General features: G+C 39.3%; 1 protein-coding gene across 1 annotated transcript in view; it reads right to left on the bottom strand.

Moving 5' to 3' along the window:
* The window catches only part of LOC108096141, a 127,144-nt gene extending 105,353 nt beyond the window's left edge, over positions 1–21,791 (bottom strand). Inside the window, exon 1 of the mRNA XM_043208510.1 lies at positions 21,528–21,791. The gene's annotated coding sequence lies outside the window, so the exon portion shown is untranslated. The remainder of the gene's footprint in view (positions 1–21,527) is intronic.
* Positions 21,792–22,083: the final 292 nt, after the last annotated feature.

Genomic DNA, 22,083 nt, shown 5'->3' with positions numbered 1-22,083 from the left:
TTTTAACGGAAGCCACACGTACGAGGTTGTCTGATCCGGGATGCAATTCTATAATTCGCCCAAGTTTCCATTCCGCCGGGGGGAATCGATCATCTTTTATGATGACTATATCATCTACTTTTAGATTGGGTTTTTCAGATGCCTCTTGACTGCTTTCACGTTCGCTTCCCACAAGCCTCCGAAATCAGGGCTGTGTGGAGGATTGAAATGCCACTGAATGTTGCGAGATGTTAATTCAGGCAGCACAGTCGTTGTCATTTCTTTTACAAACTCCTTCTTCCACAATTGAAGCGATTTATCCGCACCCATAAAATTTGTGCCGCAGTCGCTGTACATATGCCTGCAAAATCCGCGGCGTCCAATAAAACGCTGCAAAGCCCATAGGAAATGCTGGGTAGACAATCCTGTGACCGCCTCCAAATGGATTGCTTTGGTTGCTAAGCAAACGAAAACAGCGATATATGCTTTGTAGGTATGATGTCCACGAAACCGACATGCCTTAATTTCCAAAGCGCCAGTGTAGTCCACGCCAGTAGCTTCAAATGCTCGTTTTGGGGGTTTACCCGATGAAATGGCAAATCTGCCATTAACTGCGATGCTGGTTTTGGACGATGTTTGAAACAGGGAACACATTTACGTAGGACTCGTTTCACTGCTTGTTTTCCGTTTACAATCCAGAAAATCTGTTGAATAGTCGCTAGTGTGAGATCCATTCCTCCATGTAGTGTATTATGATGAGCATTTCGGATCACAAGCTCAGTGAAGTGATGTGACTTGGGTAGAATGATCGGAGAGCGTTGGTTAGCAGAGATGTGGAAAGCATTCTTTAATCTCCCTCGCACCCGCAAGATACTCTGCTGATCTACAAAAGGACGTAACTGATGAAGTTTATTAGAGCCAGATAAGGATTTATTTGATTGTAATCTAGAAATCTCACATGGAAACGCTTCCCGCTGCACCAGTCGAACGACTTGAAGCATGGCATTTTGAAACTCCTGTGTCTTTATTGGGCCTGTTCGACGCAATGCCAATGCAGATTTGGAATTGTGTACAAAGCGTAGCATATAGGCCACAACAAAGATGAGTCTGTTATAGGAAAATGAGGTGATGATTGATTCATCAATCGAAGTTGTACAAGTGAGTGTTGATTTTTTAAGATCTCGCTGCTCAGCTCTGGCAACGTTATCCTCCGGTGGATCCAAGCGATTAGTTGGCCATTGCGTATCCGGTAGCTGTAACCATGGCGGGCCACACCACCACAAATCGTGATTTGCCAGCTGCGTTGGGGTAAGACCACGGGTGGCGCAATCTGCAGGGTTCGTATCAGTGGGCACGTGTCGCCACTGCGACGGTACGCTTGATTCCAAAATTTGTCCCACTCGATTGGCAGCAAAAGTCTTCAAGCGCATTGGATCTCCATTAATCCAGTACAGTATGATCATTGCATCGGACCAAAAATGAACCGACATTGCTTGGTCTTGTAAATGTAGCTGTTGGCAGCACCACTTTGCCAGCTGGGTGGCTAACAGAGCACCAGAAAGCTCCACTCTCGGAATTGTCATTGGCTTCGTGGGTGTAACGCGACTACGTGCAGTAAGTAAATGGGTATGTACAGTATCATCCATCCATTGAACTCTGAGATACGCACACGCAGCATATGCAATGGTCGATCCGTCACTAAATACATGGAGTTGAAGAGATTTTAGACTGCTACGTTGAACATTTAACCACCGAGGTACTTGGATTGCCTCGACATCTGGTAATCTCGTGATATAATCGTTCCAGCGTTCTCGTAAGTCTAGAGGAAGTGTTTCGTCCCACTCTAATGGCGAGGAAACTCCAGCAGTACGTTCAATACGAACACTCCAGATGTCCTTCAGAATTGCTTTGGAAGTTGTGATAACTGGCACAATAAATCCTAATGGATCGTACAACCGGGCCACTGTGGAAAGTAATGCTCGTTTAGTAAATTCTTGACTTATTTTGAATTTTATATGAAAGCCATAAACATCTCTTTTAGGATGCCAATACAAACCAAGTGTTTTTATTGAATCATGATTGTCGACTTCTAAAATGGTTGAATTCGACATATGTTCTTGCGCAATGTTAACCAGCAAGTCAGGATGATTAGATGCCCATTTCCTGAGACACATGCCAGCGGATTGAAGTGCAGCAATTAGATCCTCTCGAATTTTGATGGCTCCATCAACGGTGTCATGACCACTTTGAACGTCGTCAACATATATTTCCTTTTGCAGTACATGTTGTGCCAATGGATATCTCACACTTTCATCCTGAGCTAGTTGATGCATAATCCTGATGGCCGTATATGGAGCCGACGCAGTTCCAAAGGTCACTGTAGTTAAACAATATTCCTGAATTTGATCCTGTTCGTTTCGCCAAAAAATCCGTTGAAACTGGGCATCATCCGGGTGCATGTCTATGCATCGGTACATTTTTTGGATATCTGCCGCAAAAACATATCGATGCATGCGCCAGTTAAGTATGACTCCCCCAAGATCATTCTGCAACGCGGGGCCTGTACAAAGGACATCGTTGAGAGAACGGCCATTGGAAGTTTTGCAAGACGCATCATAGACCACGCGTAATTTGGTGGTGGTACTCTCCTCCTTTAGTACAGCGTGATGAGGCAGAGTGCATGCCGCAAAACCGACCTGCCCCAATGGCGTGTGAGTCCGATGTTGCTCCTCAGTGCTTGCAGCTTCGATGATCTGGTTGAGATCAAAATACTCTTGGATGACGGCTGAATATTGCTGATGTAACGCTGGTTGTTTTTGAAACTTGCGCTCCAACATATGGAAGCGATTAAGTGCTATTTGCCGAGATTTCCCAAGAACTTGCGAGGAATCGAACTGCGTCTTGAATGGGAGCCGAACCATATATTTCCCATTGGGTTGACGTGTATGCGTGCGTTTGAAATGATCCTCGCACCATTGTCCTTCTGCTGTCAACTGTCGAGTTTCGGGAATTTTCTCTAGTTCAAAAAACTTATTGACCAAAGACTCCAAATTTGTCTGATGGCATCGAATGGATATGGCATGCGAAAGTATTTGGTTTGTCTTACCAAATACAATCCAACCCAGTTGCGTGCGCTGAGCTATTGGTTGATCCTGAGCTCCCTTCAGAACTTCAGACAGCATGAGCTGAGGTATGACATCCACGCCAATCAGCAAGTCGATTCGACCGGATCGCGTAAAGGTAGGATCTGCCAATTCGAGTCCTTGGATATGCGACCAGTTTTGCAGGTGGATATTCATCCTTGGCAGAGGCGATGTTAAAGAGCGAAGCACAAACGCCGTATCCACTGATATTTGGAACTGAGGGTGTATACATGAGCTTAATGTAAACCCCGTGCGATGCTTGCACTTATTTGTTGAGTTTTCGCCAACTCCCGTGATTTCAGCAGCAACAGGGAATCGCTTTAGTCCAAGGGCTTGGACGACATTTTCCGTAACAAGAGTTCCCTCGGAGCCGTGATCAATTAAAGCGCGTACTATCATAGACTGACCAGTGATGTTGTTGTGCAGTCGAACCAGTGCCGTCGCTAGAATCACTGTGGGTGACTTATACGAGGCCATTGCACTCACGAGCTGAGTTGTGTTGGCTTGAATTGAGCTTGCCGATGAGGATGAATCCCCCGTTGACTGATGCTGTGGAACATTAGATCTAGCATTATTAGGCTGACTAGGAAAATGTAAAAGAGTGTGGTGCCGTTGACCACACTGAGAACAATTCTTTGTACTACTGCACGGAGACCAATTATGGGAAGGGCTTAAACAATTCAGACAAACCTTGGTGTTTTCCGCTATCAGTTTTCGAGCAAAACAATCTTTAGACAAGAACTCTGGACAACGCCTTAAAATGTGGTTGCCACTACAATGAGTGCAACGCATTGCGGAATTGGTTCCGCACGTGGTATGGTAGCTGCCGCGTTTATGTATGTTATTGTTGTTAGAGTTGTTCGGAAGCTTGTATGACGGTTTATGCGATGCATTTTGGACCGATGTGGGTTTTGCTGATGGGTTCCCTTTGCGACTTTCTATCATTTCGATGCTGACAAGGCGATTGTTTAGAAAATTTTCGAACATCGAAAAGGTTGGAATTTCTCCTGAGCTGCCCAGGTGATGCTCTCAGGCTTGGAGAGTAGTTGATGGGAGTTTCATCGCGAGATGATGCACTATCCAATGGTCACAAGTTGAGATTGCGATTTTGAGACGCTTGAATTCGTTTATACACACATTGGTGACGTTGAGTAGGTGCTTGAATTCCGTTGAACATTCCTTGACGATGTCAGGCAAGTCGTATAGGGCATTCATATGGTGTATGAATAACAACCTTGGGTTATTATACCTCCTAACGATGAGATTCCAGGCCACTGCATAGTTTGCTTCCGTCAAATCCATTTGCTGGACAACCTGATCGCAATCCCCTGGCAAAGCTTGCTTAAGAAAATGGAATTTTTGAATGCTAGAAAGTGCCGTATTCTCGTTTATAAGCTGTGAAAATACATCAAAAAATGCTGGCCAATCTGTATGTTTGCCAGAAAAAGTGGGAACCGGTAACTTAGGGAGCTGAACTGACGACACTGCTGTGGAAACCACCGTAGAATTATGGCTCGGAGTTGTATCAGTATTTGTTGTTGTCAGCAGGGCATCGTAGGCATCCAAAATAGCACAAAAAACCGTGGTATAACTTTGCTCAAACTTATCTTCAATTGCATTTTTAAAATACGCATGCGTACGCGGACATTTGGAAATAACAATCAATTGGTGATTTTTATTAAATTGTCTAGAAAGTTCTTCTAATTTATCGCGACGGAGTTGAAAATAAGCTTTGGTTTTTCGAGCTGCACTATCTTTTTAAAATTCGTATGCAGCTGTGTTAATCGTGTAAGAATATCAAATTGAAGAGCACTGAGATCTTCATAACCCGCTCTCTCCAATGAGACTTCTAGTTCACTTTCGTTTTTCTCCATTTGACTCAAAAATAATTGCACTCAATCTATGACCAACATACAAGCATGCAAATAACAAAAAACCCACCCTTTCTGTGCAAGAACACCTTGTGTTTCGCAGTCGTTAGCGTTTAACGTTTGTTGTTGTTGCCGTCCGCCAGGCAGAGTAGAGCGACAAAGGCGAAAGCAAGGCGGTGATTTGCTTATCACTGCAGCTGCGCTTCCAGCGGTCCAGCGAAGTGACGTGGGTGTATGTGGTCGTTGCACTCGGCCGATCATCCAACGAGGCAAATGTTGAAAGAGAGACGCCGATATTTAGCGAATCTCTGCCGCTGCGCTTCTAGCGGTCCAGCGACGAAAGTACAAAGTATAGAAAGAGACGCCGGTAACTTAAGAACGGCGTCTATGTACCAATTAGGTTTGGTATTTGGCTGACTCTTTTTGGGTGCGTGCTGGCACTGAACCTTTAGAATTTTATGAACACACAAAGAACCACTTTTGCCAATTTATGGGCAGATAACTGTTGAAAATTAATTTCAAATGTAATCACGAAGTTATGATCAAATGGTTCCCCTCATGGGCCACCAAAAATGTTGTGACAATTGCTAAGTTGTCAATGCTGAGCGTCTACCGCTATGGGGACTTTCATTTGACAAGAGAAAAATAGGTACAACCGAAGTAACTTCAAGATTAATTTTATTTAACAAATTTCACTAGATATCAAAACAACTAATTTAATTACGAAGGTTAAGTTATATCAAAAGTTTTAGGGTTCTTCAAGGTATAAAATCAAAGACACAGGCCGACCAGCACCGAACACCGCTTGCCAAAGAGTGGTTCGTCGGAATTTGGCATTCGTCTTTTGTGCTGCTGGGACGTCTCGAGAGCGTAGAAAACTGCATTAAGCACACTCTTTGTCTCCTACGAAATACTCTTAATAGATGCTCGAACAGTAAGATTTGTCAATAAATTGTCGTTGCACGCTTCAGTACAGATTGCGCAGATTAATTGGCCACGACCGTTTTCGTTGAGCCACTGATATTTCACTTTCCAACGTTGGTAACTTCGAGGAATTTCAGAAATTTCCTCTAAAAGTAATCAATCAAATTTCAATTTTTTGGGGAATTGGAAATTTTTATTTTTTCTTACCAATTCTTATCTTTTTACTATTCCCATTTTCCTTATTCGCCTCATTGGCTTCAGTTTCTCTTGCCCTTTTATTGGGATCTCCCCCTCGAATAACAAACCGATCCATAAGTGCTAACACTGTCAATTAACGCACACGACTGACCTCTGCTCTGACAAATCCTCTTCACGAATCGTAATAAGTTCGATTGCATTTGATTTTTCATTGTAATTCCTAATTTTTCCGAATTGTTTCTTTTTGGGCTTGTTTGTTTTTATTTGGGTTTCTTCATTCATTCTTCATACAAAACAAAAATCGTCGTGATAAGTTTCACATGTTTCGTGAGTTTTTAAGCTCACTTCAAGGTTTTCATCTCTGCTTTTCAGGTGGGAGGCACTCAGAAGTTATTCCAACCAAAAAGTTAGTTGCCATGAAAAACTTTGCATTTGGTACTGTTGTGAAAAACCTTAAATATACTCTAGAAGACCAGTGCGAGATTGGCAAAAAGTTGCGACATTTTACTAGTAGGCTTATAGTAAAGTGGAAAGACAATGAAAGAGATAAGGATTTTTTCGAAACCAGAAACCAGGAATAGCTAGATACGCCGCTGGTGTTAATGGGAATCTTATCTTCAAAAAATGTTGGACGTTCACAAAAAATTTTGCGGATTGTCGCAAAAAAACGAGGGTATGAAGCTCAGTGGAATTGCAAGGATTATTGAAATACACCCAGAAAGTTTTCCAACAATTTTTGTTTTTTTAAATTACGGTATTTAATTATCGAGCCTTCCCGCACTGAGACTAACGACAAGTATACAAATCTTATATATAAAAATGAATCGCAAAATGTGTTGGTAAGCGCATCACATGAAAACGGCTTGACCGATTTGGCTGAAAATTGGTAGGGAGATAGCTTAGAACAAGAAGAAGGTTGTAGCATAAGAAAATTATGGGAAAACCTTCTGGAAAAGTCGCTAGCGGCTTAACAGATGTACACAATGTTGTATGTAATTACGCAATCGTTCTTATGGGGTAGGCAGTAGGCATTTGGTTTTAAGTAAAAAGGTTGCTTTATCAAAGTTTTTATATGTTTTGTTTGTGAGTAGTGAAAAAATAATGCCTGCTATAAGACGAAGCAATTTAGGTAGAAGAACCAGAAATGCTACAAACCAGTCTAATTACCGATCTAATCGTACTGCACAAGAACGTGAATACGTAAATGAACGTGAAAGAATTCGGATATCACAAACGCGTGAAGCGCCCAATCGTCCAATGCATGACGCTTTTAACCAAGAGTTGCATCGAGAAAGACTGTATGATCTCAACGCTTTGAAAGAATTAATTCAAACAAATCTTCCACTGTTAAATGAACAACAGAAGTATGTATTTGAAACTCTTATGAAAGTAACAAATGATGAAACTGGAGGGATTTACTTCTTAGATGCACCTGGTGGTACAGGAAAAACTTTTTTGATTTCATTAATATTAGCAACAATACGCTCACAAAATAAAATTGGACTTCCACTCGCTTCGTCGGGAATCGCAGCAACTTTGCTTGAAGGTGGTCGAACAGCCCATTCAGCACTAAAATTGCCATTAAATATGCAAAGCAATGAAACTCCAACCTGCAACGTTTCGAAGAACTCTGCAATGGCAAAGGTTTTGCAGCAATGTAAATTGATTGTTTGGGATGAATGCACGATGGCACATAAAAAATCTTTGGAGGCTTTAGACAGAACCTTAAGAGATCTACGGAACAATAATAACCGATTTGGTGGTGCAATGATTTTATTAGGAGGAGATTTTCGTCAAACATTGCCAGTGATTCCACGATCAACGCCAGCTGATGAACTCAATGCATGTCTAAAGCCCTTCAATTTGTGGAAATATGTCAAAGTACTTCATTTAAGCAAGAATATGCGTGTCGAGTTGCAAAATGACCAATCTGGAAACATATTTTCTAAACAACTCATTGACATTGGTAATGGCAAATTTCCTATAGACATGTTGACTGGCTGCATTAACTTTCCTCAAAGTTTTTGTCAGTTAATTCGATCAAAAGATGAACTTATTCAGAAGGTGTTTCCAGATGTTTCTCAAAATTACAGAAACCATGATTGGTTGAGCGAACGAGCTATACTGGCTGCAAAAAACTTAGATGTGAATGAATTAAATTTCAAAATTCAAGAACAAATTATAGGCGAATTGAAGATATATAAATCAGTTGATTCGGCTACTAATCAAGATGATGTAGTCAACTATCCACCGGAATTTTTAAACTCGCTGGATTTGCCAGGTTTGCCACCTTCTTCAATTAAAGGTTGGATCGGTGGTTATAATGTTGCGAAATATCAACCAACCGCGTCTTTGCAACGGTACACGGTTAGCGATAAAAAAATTACTTAACAATGTGATAGAAGCAACTATACTCAAAGGAAAATATAAAGGAGAAGATGTTCTCATACCGCGCATCCCAATGATTCCGACTAATGTGCCATTTGAGTTTAAACGACTACAGTTTCCAGTGCGGCTTGCTTTTGCTATGACTATAAACAAGTCCCAGGGGCAATCATTAAGTGTTTGTGGTATTAATCTAGAGAACCCATGTTTCTCACATGGTCAATTGTATGTTGCCTGTTCCCGTGTTGGAAAACCATCAGATTTGTTTATCTATGCGCCAGGTAATCAAACAAAAAACATCACATGATTAACAATAAAGCGATTACATACTTTTAAATCCTTATATATGTTTTATTAAATCTTTATCAAATCTTTTTGACAGGACGAAGTCTGTCGGGTCAACTAGTTTATATATAAAAATGAATCGCAAAATGTGTTGGTAAGCGCATAACTCAACAACGCCTAGACCGATTTTGATGAAATTTTTTGTGTGTATTCCAGGGGGTTTGAGGATGGTTTAGATTCACAATATGTTAAAATAATATTTATTATTTTTGAGGTGTTTAATGTTTTAATAATTTTATTTTTTCGCCTATACATTACAAACTTAGTAGGTAACTATACAAAAGTCAAGAACTGAGTAAATTATGTACAGAAATTATAAAATCAAGTTCGGCAGACGACGTTGTTGGAACATAGGCCGTAGTACAGTGAATGTTAGAAGAGTACGTTGCCATCTGGTGGCGAAGCGGGAATCGCAGCAACTTTGCTTGAAGGTGGTCGAACAGCCCATTTAGCACTAAAATTGCCATTAAATATGCAAAGCAATGAAACTCTAACCTGCAACGTTTCGAAGAACTCTGCAATGGCAAAGGTTTTGCAGCAATGTAAATTGATTGTTTGGGGTGAATGCACGATGGCACATAAAAAATCTTTGGAGGCTTTAGACAGAACCTTAAAAGATCTACGGAGCAATAATAACCGATTTGGTGGTGCAATGATTTTATTAGCAGGAGATTTTCGTCAAACATTGCCAGTGATTCCACGATCAACGCCAGCTGATGAACTCAATGCATGTCTAAAGTCCTCCAATTTGTGGAAACATGTCAAAGTACTTCATTTAAGCAAGAATATGCGTGTCGAGTTGCAAAATGACCAATCTGGAAACATATTTTCTAAACAACTCATTGACATTGGTAATGGCAAATTTCCTATAGACATGTTCACTGCTGCCAATGCCAAATGAACCACATACATTCTTACTGAAATTCTTACTGATATTGTTTAATAGTGTTACTGTCGTAATTGTTTAATTATTCTATACTTCTATACTAATATTATAAAGAGGTAAAATTTGTTTGTTTGTTTGCAACGAACAGGCTCCGGAACTACTGGTCCAATTTAAAAAATTCTTTCACCGATAGAAAGCTATATTATCGTGGAGTAAAATAGGCTATAATTTAATTTAGTTGAAAAAAATTAGGGATCCGTAAGAAAATTGCAATATTGTTGCATATAAAGTGAGTTGCTACCTCATCACACTGACAAACACGCTACCATAGCATTTTAATTCAATTTATGTGGTTTTCATTTATCATTTCCAAGTGAATTAAGTTTTTTTCACATGCAAACCTTAGTGTTCTTTGCTCAGTTAATTTCATGGACAAACGGGTAATGTGTTCACTGTAAAATTGTGAAAAAAAAAGAATTTTTATTCAATGTAAGTTGAACTGTAAAAATTATGTGGATCGTGCATTTGAGGATAAATTCACCTCTCTGTCCATAGTCCAAAATGCTTAGAGGACGACGTGCAAACATTGGCCGCAGACATCCAAGCCAGCAACAAGTATATTCACAAAACTTAAGCAAAGAACGATAAATGAGCAGATGGAGATTATTGGCATCATTCAATCGCTTGGCATTCCAATATGACCCCACTGCGAACTACTGGGATAATGAAAGATATTGGACCAATGGCGACTATATACCGATATTGCAGAGCGTTAAAGTTTAAAAGAGAAACGGCTGGATTTTGTTGCGCAAGTGGAAAAGTCAAACTAGAAAAGTGTTAAATCACCATCTTTCTATACTTCCATATATTTGAAAAATGTTGCAACATTGACTATTATGTTGTTAAATTGTGTTGACCAGCGAAGCGGGCACAGGACCTCTTGTAGATTAATATTTATTTTAAATTTGTGTATGGTATCATTAACAGTGCAGAACGGACCGATAGTTTTATGGAAAAACCATTGACCTGCTACTCGATACTGTCGACCCATTAAGATACTTTGCGTTTTGCACATTGCACATCGTCCTCCGTCGGGGCATGCGCGCAAATTATAAATTAAATTATCTAGCTTTGACGCGGATTGTAGCCAGCCGTTTACTCACTGGGGTGAAATTGGAGACGTGGTGAGGAAGTCTTCGGCTTACTACAAATCCGCATCCAAATTCGCGCCTTTCCACATGGCAGCTGTAGTAGATATCGCAGTTTGCTCGCTTGGAGCAACCTTGTCCTGTCCATCTCATTTCCTGGATGGCGGTAACGTCAGCCTTTAATTTTTCTAGGGAATCCGCCAGTTGGATAGAGGCACCATCCCAATTAATGGTTCGGACATTCCAGGTGCATATCCTCAAATCGTAGTCCTTTTTCATTTTGCGAAGGTCGTCTACATAAGGGGGGATCTTATCCGAGCCTTTCGCTTTGGTCTTCACTGGGCTTCTTTTTTACGAGACGGGTTCCAAACCCTGCGCTCAACCGTTTAACGTCCGGGTGATTCGCTGCACACATTAGCTCACCCCAGCGGATGCTAAGATAGCTACCCAGGAGGCGCCACGAGGAGGCTGTGTGTCAACTTGCAATCATTCGAAGACAGAGATCACTCTGGCGACCACCAAGTTGACCGCGATCAGAAAACTTTACTCTGTACGAGTTTAAGCCATTCCATCCCTTAAGCTAACATTACGCTCTTTAAAAGTCGCTCTCACTGGAAACTCTGTTACATATCGAAATTCGCTTATTCTGGAATTATCTCTGTTATCTTTGAAATTTGCATGCTTACACATACACGCGCAATTATGCCAGCGCACAAGCGTGTGCTTGTGGCACAGGGCCACGTTAGCGGAAGGTTCCCATTTGGACTTATATTTTTTGGCGCCCCCGGGTGGACCATTTGCGAGGCGTTTCGTTGGGACCTTGGTTGGACCTCGGCATTCTGATTGGATTTGGTTTGGATTTTCTTTTAAATTTTGACGATTTGGAACATACATATATAAATACTGATTTTACATTGGCCAGGAGTGTACAGGTAACGAGTGAAAGTGAATTACGAGTCATATAGTGTGTGATTTTTAATTAACTTTAATAAATTTGGTGAAAAATATTGTGCGGCAAAAATAAAAAGTTTTCAAGCCTACGCGCATACACACATATATGCACTAAAGCATTAGAGTGGGCAGTAATTCATTTATCACTCGGGGTAAAAAACTTATAAAAATTCAAAACTCAAAGTTTACGGCACATAAAAAATAAATTTGGCAATATATACATGTTTAAAATACAATGTACAATTATCTTCCGTTCTCTCTTTCGTCACTTGCGCATACCCACCCCCGTTTGCATTAGTTTGCTTGCGCTTTGAATGCTGATACTTTCGTTTGTTGGTGCATTGACTTCGATTTTCTTTGCATTGTTCCTTTTTATTGCTGCTTGGGCAGTAAACGTTGGTTTGATTTTGCGTTTCTTCTATCGCTGCTTGGGCAGTGAATTTGAATGCTCATCTCATATACACACTTAGATATATGTATATACATATATAGTGCGCGTATTGCTTAGTGGTATTCGGCCACTTGTGTTTAAATTTTAACATCTCGTCACACACACATACATAAATTGGCATAAGGCGTGTGCATCGCTTACTGGCATTTGACCATACTTGTTGTTGCATCAATTCCTTTTTTGTTTGTTTTTTTTTACATTTAATTTCGTTTGTCTAATTGTTGGCTGCTATTGGAGCAGAGTTGTACAATTATGACGGGTAAAAAGGAAAAGGTCAAAACAAATCGCTAGGGGAAACCACTTTGGGTCGCCTTCATACATTGTTAGATCAGTACAAAAATTTTGTTGCTGATATTGAGCGTAGTAAAACTACTGTTCAAAATTACTCAAAATTACGTCGACCCAATAGAAATTGATTGCCGCTTGGAAATACTTGATCGTTATGTAGAAAAAGCATTTAATATTCAACAAGATTTGGATGACGTTAATACAGAGCTTGTTTCTCGAGCTGATCTAGAAGATCTATTTGCAATTACAAAGGCTCTGCTTAAGAGCAAAGGCATTAGTCATCACGTCATTAAAGACAATCCTGCAAATTCAACTATGATAGGCTCAACTTCTGCTCAGAGCAAAAAACTGCCTCATATGAAACTGCCAAGGTTTGGTGGGGAGTATTCGGAATACAAGAATTTTATAGGACTGTTCGAAAACCTCGTTGAAAATGATCTTTCTCTTTCAAATGTTTAAAAATTTAACTATTTCTTGTCTTGCTTAGAGAAAGACGCTTTAGGCACGGTGAAATCGTATCAAGTAACCGATGCTAATTACCCAAAAGCATTAGCTACCTTAAAAAAACGTTTACGATAATAGTTGCTTGATTGTGTTTGAGAGTATTTCAAAGTTATTCGACCTTCCAAAAATGCATGGAGCATCTGCGTTTTCACATCGTTCTTTGATAGACTCAGTAAGAGCGGTGTATGAGTCATTGTTGTGTTTGGGAAATGACAAACAGATCTCCAACGCTATGCTGATACACTTAGTTAAGGGCCAGGTGGATTCTACGACTAGGTCAAAATGGGAGGAGGATTTAAATTATACAAAATTGCCACTTTGGGATGATTGCGAAAAGGCCCTTAATAAAAGGTACCAGCACCTCTCTGATGAAGAAAATTCTAGAGTTCAAAAATATGAGCGTAATGGTGGAAAAAAGGGAGGAAAAAATTCGCTAACTGTGGTTAAGCCAAATGAACAGCATAATCCAAAATGATCGTTTTGCAAATCGGATGATCACTTCATTCAATCTTGTTGCTCTTTTGCTGCTATCCCATGCAAAAATCGTTTTAAGTTTGTAAAATCGTTTCCCCTGTGTATAAATTGGCTACGAAAAGGCCACACAGTTACTACCTGCAAGTCGAGCACTTGCAGAGTCTGTTCAAAGTCGCATTATGCTGTACTGCATAGGTATGCAACAGAATCTCAAGCGGAATCCACTAGACAAACTCCACCAGCACAAACTTCGACATCTAGTCAATTATCATCCGCCAATCTCGCTGCTAGTGATTCTGACCAAGTCGTATTAGCTACGGCAGTAGTAAAAATAAAGGATCAGTTGGGATCTTACCATATGGCTAGAGCGCTCTTAGACTCTGGGTCCCAGGTCAATTTTATTACCGAAAATCTTGCTAATACAGTCGAGTCCCGATAATTTGAAATGGCAAGGGGATCACTTTTTTTTACGAATTAGACGAAAATTAGATTTATCGAAATTTCTATTTAACGGGGCTCAAAAATTAAAGAGTGGAATAACATCATGTTATCATATGTATTTAACTTTATTAAAATTAAACAAACATTATAAGTATGTACATTCATTTGTACGTTTTTCAAATTAAAGGAAAATTAAACAATAACATAAAGTTATAACAGCGAGATTCATAACAAAATTCATAATGCATAGCGACATAAAGGCGGCATAGCTGTCTGCAAAATTTAACGGTGCTTTAACTACAAAAAATTTCGCATCGTATTGCGATTTATAAGAGGTAACGAGACAAAATTACGATTTATAAGAGGTTCAGTATTCTTTGCGTTGCGCCAAATACTACGAATTAACGAGGGGACCAAAATGTATGGAATTTTTACGAATTAACGAGTTTTTTTCAAGAGGACAGAATTTTCTACGAATTATCGCGATTTTTGATTTATCGGGGTACGAATTATCGGGATTCGACTGTATTTTGAAACTACCCAAATCTCGCAAAGACATAAATTTAGTAGGCATATGCAAGACAAAATCTGTCATTCGGCATGCCGTTCAAACTGGTATTGCCTCTCGTTTGAATTCCTTTGAAACAATGACTGAATTAAGCATTTTAAAATATGTCACGTCCTATCAACCCGAACGGCTTGTGGAAAATGTTGACATTTCATGTCATATTGATCTCGCTGAAACCCTTTTTCATAAGCTGCAACGTGTTGACTTGCTGCTTGGGGCAGACGCTTTCTTCGATCTTCTTACAGATGGGCGTCTGAGGTGTAAACAAGAGTCTTAAACTTTACGTGAAACAGTTTTTGGTTGGATCGTGTCTGGTCGTTGTAAAGCCCCACCAGATGCAAATACTTGCTCAACGTTGTTATTGAGTACAACTGGTGAATCGTCGTTAGACTCAATTGTTAAAAAGTTCTGGGAGTTGGAGCAAGCTCCGAATACTGCGAATCCAAATTTATATACCCCAGAACAGCTTCCTTGCGAGAAATCGTTCACTGAATCTGTGAACAGATTACCTTCGGGCAGGCTAAGTGTTAAGTTGCCGTTTAAATCTAGTCCGACTTGTCTTAGCTCGTCCTTTGAGACAGCTAAGAGGCAATTTCTTGGCCTGGAGAGGCGAATGGAAAAACAAGCGGAAGTCAGTGACATGTATATCTCTTTTATGAAAGAATACATTTCACTTGGTCTTATGAGTGCCATCAGTAACACAATCCCTTACCAGTGTGTGCTCAGACCGCAAAGCTCTTTAACAAAGTTGCGAGTTGTTTTCGATGCGTCAAGCATGCAAAACATCATCACAAATGTCGCTTAATGACACTCTTATGGGTGGTCCATAAGTTTGAATCGTTTTCGTTTGAATCCTTACGCAATTACTGCAGACATCACTAAGATGTACCGTCAAGTGGAAATTGACGAGACTCAGAGATGTTTTCAATTAATCCTCTGGAGAGAGAACCCGAAAGATCAATTGCAAATTTATCAATTGAATACGGTTACATACGGCACTGCGTCAGCACCTTTCTTGGCTATCCGGTGTCTGAAATATTTGAGTGACATACACGCAACATCGAATAAATTAGCATTGAAATCACTTGCTAATGATTTTTATGTCGATGATTTATTAGCTGGGGCAGAAACGCCAGAGGAATTAGGGTTATTGCAGCAGGAGTTGAACTCTGTATTAAAACCATTTGGATTTGGTTTAACCAAATGGTCATCAAACTGCCAACAATTTCAAGTTTCTGATGCGTCAATTGGGTCGCAAGAGTCTGTTCACATAGAACTTGTTTCAGACTTCACATCTAAATCGTTTATCAAGTGTTTGTCTAGGTTTGTTGGCCGGCGTGGACGTGTCCAGAAAATTTTTTGCGACAATGCCACCAATTTTGTCGGTGCTTCTCGAATGCTGCAGGAATTCAAGGATCACTCGATTGCCATCCAGGATGCCATAAAGGAATTCGCAGCCACGCGTGCGATCACCATCTCGTTTATCCCGCCCCTAGCGCCCCATTTTGGCGGCCTCTGGGAGGCGGCCGTGAAATCAGCGAAGAACTAATGGTCAAGGCCGTGGGCAGTGCAGTGCTCTGACAGGACGAATTGAACACCGTGTTGATAGAAGTAGAAGACATTCTAAAATCGAGGCCCGTAGTCGTGGACAACTCAACCCAAACGACAGCGAAGCAGTAACCCCACCTCATCTGTTGGTCGTGACAACGCTCGTTGCGCTGCCACTCGTGTCAAGTCCGCCAGTAACAGACGACAAACTGAGCTACTTGAAGAGATGGCAACTGATATCCGCCGTCAAGCAACGGTTTGGGTAGACTGGCAAAATGACTACGTCCTGAGCCTGCAGCAGCGACAGAAGTGGCTAAGCGAGAGCCTTAACATAGAAATTGGAATAACCGTCGTGGTCCACGAAGACAACAGTCCGCCTTAGCAGTGACTACTAGGGGTCTTCGAGGAGGTCATCAAAGGCGGGGATGGAAAGGTTCGAGTGGCGGTCGTTAGAATTAAGTTTAGCGTTTTCAAGCGTTCTATATGTCGATTAGCTCCTTTGCCTGTGGATAAATCTTGAAGCCTTGCAGCCGTTTAACGCGGCCGATGTTAAGTCATTTCATTTGTATAACACTGTGCGACAAAATTTAACAAAATCTTTGTTTAAGTTACTTTTTTGATTGTTTTCGGTTAAGGTGCATAAATTATGCACAAAAATATCTATGCCACCTTTTAAGTGATACGATTTCTTTTTGCATGGTAAATTTTATGAAATTATTTTTATGAAAATAATTAACACAAAATATTATTTTTTTTTTACTTTCAATAAACTATTATTTTTTTAAAAGTGAATTTTTTTTCCTGATTTTTTTTTTTTTGGCTTTTTCAGAGGTATGCTCGCGTAACAAGTTCCATACGTAGTCGCCCAGAGTAAAGAGCTTTGCTTAATACATTTTAATTAATAGATATTGAACTTGCATGAACGCTTATAACAGTGAAAAAATATTTTCGCAATATGTGATTATAAGGCTGTGAAATATGCAAAAACGCGCGTTTTTGGGACATTTGAGTGTGCGTAAAAAGCTGATTGGCTATTGATATTAACAAATCCACAAACTTATATTCTTATTTTGATTAGTAGAAGTGAAAAATAAGAAAAAATCAACTTAAACATTTTTTTGTCGCACAGTGTAATTGAAGTCCTAATTATATATATATATTATATATACAGTGGTGGCCATAAGTATTTTGTCAAAATAAAAGTGAAATATACTCGAAACCTGAACTTGCTTCTTTTAACTTTTGGTATCAATGGAAAGGTAATTCAAATGCCTTTTGAATGATACCATACTTTTTCTCAACTCATTCGATATTTATTGAACAGGGCAATTTTAAAAAAAAGTCAAAAAAAAACTTTTTCCCTCGGCTTCAAAACTAAAATTTTGGATGCAAAAAGTTTCTTTAATCAAAAATAATAGGAACTGCAAAAAGAATTTTTCAAAAATAATTTTTCTTCTATTTTTTATGATTTTTTGAAGGTGACAATGTCGGAAAAAGTTTGTATGGAAAAGAGAAAAATATGGCTGAAATGCGTATTTCTAGTCATTTTCAAAAAATCATAAAAAATAGAAGAAAAATTATTTTTGAAAAATTCTTTTTGCAGTTCCTATTATTTTTGATTAGAGAAACTTTTTGCATCCAAAAATTTTAGTTTTGAAGCCGAGGGAAAAAGTTTTTTTTTGACTTTTTTTAAAAATTGCCCTGTTCAATAAATATCGAATGAGTTGAGAAAAGTATGGTATCATTCAAAAGGCATTTGAATTACCTTTCCATTGATACCAAAAGTTAAAAGAAGCAAGTTCAGGTTTCGAGTATATTTCACTTTTATTTTGACAAAATACTTATGGCCACCATTGTATATGTAATTGTAGTTAAAACAAATTTTCTTATATTAAGCTCGAGTTGAATAACTTGAATTGAATTACTACTCCTTAACTACTTAAGCTAACATTACGCTCTATTAAAGTCGCTCTCACTGGAATCTCTGTTACACATCGAAATTCGGTCATGCTGGAATTATCTTTGTTATCCTTGAAATTTGCATGCTTACACATACACGCGCAATTATGCCAGCGCATTAGCTTAAGAAAAAATCATTGGAAAATATAAAGAGCATTTGAGAAGAAGAACTGAAATAGAGCACACGTATTATTGTCTGTATTAGCCGTCAATAATTTATTGACCTTTTTGCATTTGAAGTTGCTTGTGGCATAGGGCCACGTTAGCGGAAGGTTTCCATTTGGACCTATGTATGTATATAAACTTTTCATCAATAAATTATTGTCCATCGACAAAACATCAAACGCAAATGATTGGCTTTAATTTGAAATTCATTGTAGAAAAAAACAATGGCGTAATAAGTTCTTTTCTTTTATATTAGGTTGTTTGGTAATGACATACCGGTTTTTACATTCAAATTTCGCGCTTCGCTTGTGAAGTCAAATATATTCGTATTTGGTAATGCTGTATATCGTTTGAGTTATTGGTATTGGTATCACCTTTAAAATGACATATTTGTTTACATGAGCTTCCACGTTAAAAAATTACAATCGATTGAAATGGAGTTCACAAACGCAGAAATTCGGGCAATTTTGAAATTTTATTTCGCACAGGGGAAAGCTGCTGCGGAATCTCGCAGATAGATTATTACTGTCTTAGGAGATAACAAACTTTCGATTCAAACCGCCGATCAGTGGTTTAGGCGATTCCGAAGTGGCAATTTTGATACCGAAACACCCAAGCCTTCCGGACGACCAGTGACCGTTGATACGGATAAAATCATGGAAATAGTGGATCGAGATCGTCATGTGACTATTAGAACCATCGCAGAGAAGCTGCAACTAAGTACGGAAACCGTCCATAGGCATTTAAAGTCGAAAAATTTAAAAGAGTTATCCTAAAAAAACCTTTTCGACCGTGTATCAATCTGCGAATCTTTGTTGCACCGTAATAAACTCGACTCATTTCTGGATCGGTTAGTCACTGGTGATGAAAAATGGATCACATATGACAACATAAAGCGTAAAAGATCCTGGTCGAAGCACGGTGAGTCGTCTCAAACGGTGGCAAAGCCAGGACTGACGGCTCAGAAGGTGTTGCTGAGTGTATGGTGGGATATCAGAGGAATTATCCATTATGAAGTGTTGCCCTATGGCCAAACCATCAATTCTGACCTCTACTGTGAACAACTGGAGTGATTGAAGATTGCACTTGAACAGAAGCGGCCAGCCATGGTGAATCGTAAGGGCGTTGTGTTTCATCATGACAACGCCAGGCCCCATACATCTTTGGTGACGCGTCACAAGCTACGGGAGCTTGGTTGGGAAGTGTTAATGCATCCACCTTATAGTCCGGACATTGCCACAAGCGATTACCATCTGTTTTTGGCCATGCAAAATTTTTTCGATGACAAAAATTGAGTTCAAGGGAGGGTTGTGAAAATCGAATCGCCGAGTTTTTTGCCAGTAGGGAGATGGACTTCTTTGGGAAAGGCATATATAAGTTACCATCAAAATGGCAGAAAATCGTCGAAGACAACGGTATAGCACTTAAATCGGACTATGCTAACTATGTTAAAATCGTCGTCAAAGATAAAAAAAAAAAACACCAGTATGTCATTACCAAACAACCAAATATTTTCGATCTCTCTTATGGGAGCTCTCTGATATGGTAGTCCGTTCTGGTGTAGTTACTGTATGCTATAACTACACAACTTTTGGTAACGTTTCATTAGTATTAAGATTAAAAACTGAGAGTTTTATTTGTCTAGATCGGTTCAGATGGTAATGCTGATTAAAAATGCTGATGTAAGGGTATTAAAATATCAAAGAGAATGAGGCCGGATTTTTGTACAGACAGAACCCGAACATTGCCAACGTTTTATGATTAAAATGCCGCACACAAAAAATGAATGGATATACAAAAGACCCAATTGCAAAAACCAAATACAACCTTATTTCCTTCACCAAATACTTTTTTAAAACATAGAACTGGACACTAGGTGAACTCTGACAAAGATGTGTGTGGCCTGGCGTTGTCCTAATGGAAGCCAATTCGGCCTCTGTTAATCAGAGATGGCCCCTTCTGCATGAGTGCTGCATTCAAGCGATCCAGTTGTTGGCAGTAAAGGTCCGAATTGAGCGTTTGGACATAGGGGAGCAGCTTATAGTGGATGATTCCCTGCCAATCCTACCAAGCACACAAAAGATCTTTCCTGGCCGTTAATCCAGGCTTGGCCACCGTCTGGGCAGCTTCACCGCTTTTCGACCACGACCGTTTGCACTTCACGTTGTCGTATGTGAACCACTTTTAATCGCCAGTCACCATCCGCTTCAAAAACGGCTCGATTTAGTTGCGATTCAGATGCGATTCGCATGCATCCATACGGTCAAAAATGTTTTTTTGCGTCAAGTCGTGTGGCATCCATACATCGAGCTTCTTTTTGAATCCAAGCTTCTTCAAATGGCTTATAACGGTTTAATGACCAGCTCAAATCCGGTCTCTTTCGATCGACAGGCCATCCGGAGCGTGGTGTATCTTCGACCACCTCTGCACCAGAACGAAAACGTTAAAACCATCGTTGTGCGGTGGCACAAATTTTATTTGCAGCATGAGATGCTTTTTTGCCTTTATCGTAGTAGTACTGTAAAATGTGCTGTATTTTGTCTTTATTATACTCCATGTTAGCGACGCTATAACTTACGAACGGCTAAAAACAAACTACAATAAATAAAACACGTGTTAGCGCGTGAAAAGAGCTTTCCAAAAACCTCCAGCGTGAACCGAAGCGACGAATAAAACTAGAGCTACGCGACAACCTTATTTAACTCCTGTGATCCCGTAAAAAAGAAAGAATAAATCTAATGTGCATGTTATATGGTATAATGTTTTGGTGTTTGATGTTTTCTTTTACACATTCATCTGGGTAAAATGGGGTACATATTTTCCCTAACCTTCTTTCCTACCTCGAAAGCTCTAAATTTTCTAGTTGTTTTGCAACTGTCTAAATTAGCTTGTTAAGCGATTAAAATTTTGTATGTTATTGCCAAATTTTTTTCGTCGTTGCCTAGATGAATCGATCAATTGTAGTAATGTGTCCAAATGAAGTGTCCTAATGTATTATTTTCGTTTCTCGCATGATGAGTTTGATATAGTCCATTTTCATGTTAATTTTTATTCACCTCACTATCTTCGTTAATTGGAGCTACTTTGTAGGGGCACTGTATTAACTATGTCTATCATATGGTACTTTCTTAACATAGAAGTTATGGTGTTCGATTGGAAGGCTGCTTTGCTGTCCCAATATATGGTCTTTTTGTTGTCGACAAGGTTAACTAGTAAATTTGAGTAAATTTGCGGTGCAGGTAATGAAAAATTGTTTGTCAGTTCAGTACATTACAATATGAAGTATTTCGCCCGCATACTACGATATTAGTGTGATTTTTAACACGTTTCTTTGGGGGTCACTGTAGTATAATATATTGGTTTGATACACGTTAATATCACTTAATATCACAGTTTAATATCACTTTTTTAAGCTTAGCCCTTTACATGGTGGTGATGCATATCTGCATCATACCGTTCAAATTCGATTATTTTTCAACGGGCGTTGCAAAACTGTCTGAAATCTATTTGATGCAGTTCAGCAACTTTCGTTTTTTATATAACAAGTGTTAGTCACTCAGAATTCTGTCCAATAATCAACAGATGTTTACTTTTCCCGCCAATTTGGTGAATGTGGAAATCTGAATTGGTTGTGCAGTTTCTCATCCAAATATAAATAACAAAAAAAATGTATAGTTGATTTAATTTATATTTATAAACAGGTAAATATTATATTTAGTTATATATTATCGAGTTTTTTCGCTTGTTGCATTATAATACGAATAAATCAACAATTTCGCGAGGTTGCAGATATGCATCAAAGTACCTTTACACATAAAAAAAATAAGGTAAAAACAACAAATTTAAAAAAATAAA

This window comes from Drosophila ficusphila, unplaced genomic scaffold (genome assembly GCF_018152265.1).
Source record: "Drosophila ficusphila isolate 14025-0441.05 unplaced genomic scaffold, ASM1815226v1 contig_470, whole genome shotgun sequence".
NCBI lineage: Eukaryota > Metazoa > Arthropoda > Insecta > Diptera > Drosophilidae > Drosophila > Drosophila ficusphila.
Note: the sequence above shows the minus strand (reverse complement) of the source record. Positions and strands in the feature narration are given on the sequence as shown.